Source organism: Myotis davidii, unplaced genomic scaffold (genome assembly GCF_000327345.1).
Source record: "Myotis davidii unplaced genomic scaffold, ASM32734v1 scaffold534, whole genome shotgun sequence".
NCBI classification, from domain to species: Eukaryota; Metazoa; Chordata; class Mammalia; order Chiroptera; family Vespertilionidae; genus Myotis; species Myotis davidii.
The window spans coordinates 680,582-682,033 of NW_006286678.1; the positions used below are offsets into that span (position 1 = coordinate 680,582).

General features: G+C 46.1%; 1 protein-coding gene across 2 annotated transcripts in view; it reads left to right on the forward strand.

Moving 5' to 3' along the window:
- Positions 1-866: 866 nt before the first annotated feature.
- Positions 867-1,452, forward strand: part of LOC102764048 (acyl-coenzyme A amino acid N-acyltransferase 2) — a 7,116-nt gene continuing 6,530 nt past the window's right edge. The window contains exon 1 of one of the 2 annotated variants that reach the window (XM_006758417.2): positions 867-1,055. The gene's annotated coding sequence lies outside the window, so the exon portion shown is untranslated. The remainder of the gene's footprint in view (positions 1,056-1,452) is intronic. The other variant, XM_006758416.2, reaches the window with a different exon arrangement.

Here is a 1,452-nt window from a genome sequence, read left to right on the forward strand (position 1 = left end):
CATCACCTTCCAAACATGAAAAAATAAGCCTTCTGCTAATTTTATCCCCCTGCCTTTGACCTTCCAGTTCAGATACCAGACATCATGGTATAGGGACAAGCAGATCCCACTGAGTCCAGTCCTAATTCCTGACCCACAGAATATATGAGCAAAATAAATTACTGTTGCACATCTCTACGTTTGTGGTGGTTTGTTACACAGCCAAAATACTCAGATCACCTGTCTCCTTTTGTGTTAATCAAACATTTGTGTGTTTATTCTAGAAATTAAAATATGTATCTGAGGAATCTACACTTTCCAGGTCTGGCCAGAGAGAGAGACACTCTGATATGAGAGTGCAACATTGAACTGGCAACCTTTTGGTGCAGTGGATGTGGCCAACCAGCTAAGACACCCCCACCCCGCCCCCGCCAAAAAAACCCCTCAAGCCACGCCCCCCCCCCCGCCGCCCCCCAGGGCTATATACATATATTTTTAAAAACTTTAAATTTTATTTTTAAAAAATTACACTCAGTTAATATTTTGTACTAGTTTCAGGTGTACTGCATAATGGTTATCATATACTTTGATCACATATTTTACAAAGTGTCTCCACCCACCCCACCCCAATATTTCCAGGGAGTCTAAAACCCACACTGCTCTGAAGATGGGTGTTTGGGTTTCACCTTTTTAAAAGCCACCCAAAAGGCAGCTGCCTCAGAGGCCACAGACTTAGAGCAGAAGATCCAGGAGGAACTGCAGCGAAGGAGACTAGAGCTGGGAGTTAAGAGGTGGAGCCAAGGACGGAAAACCTGAGCTGTGTGATCAAATGGGAAACTTCTACACAGCCTCTGCCCAGACCCGCCACCTACTGGGGCCTGAAAGCGAAAGTGCTGCTTGCTGTTTCTGTGGAGACAATTTGACCTTTGAACAGAAGGCTGGCGTGTTTTGAACGTTATAAATTAGCGTGTTTTGAATGAATGATACAAGTTAGAGGGCAACAGGCAAGTGTCCCGTGCGTGCAGTCGGCTCAACACGCATTCTGCTCCCGACTGCTTCCTGCAGGGGAATTCAGGGTGAGTGTTTGGGGAAGCAGGGCTGTCAGGGTGGGGCAGAAATGGTCCCTGGGAAGGCGGCTTTCATTGTGCTGTGTGTGTTTCTCTCCTCTCAGCAGGTAACACAGTTCTCAGAGGGCCCATGGATTCACATCCTCGGGGGGTTATTGATCAGAAATACTTGCTGCAAAATTCAGGGTCCAGTTCATGTGAATCTATGGAGAGACTGTTTCTTGACTCAAGACATTGTTTTTAAGATTTTTTTCTTGGAAGGAGGGGGGGGGGCAGGGGGACGTCCTCCTGATGAAGAAAAAAAGGCATTAGGCTCCTAAAGGAAATGAAATTGTTGTTCCTTGATTAGGCATGTTAACTCCTACGGGTGACCTTTGGCTCTCTTATTTTTTTGTGTCCTGCCTCC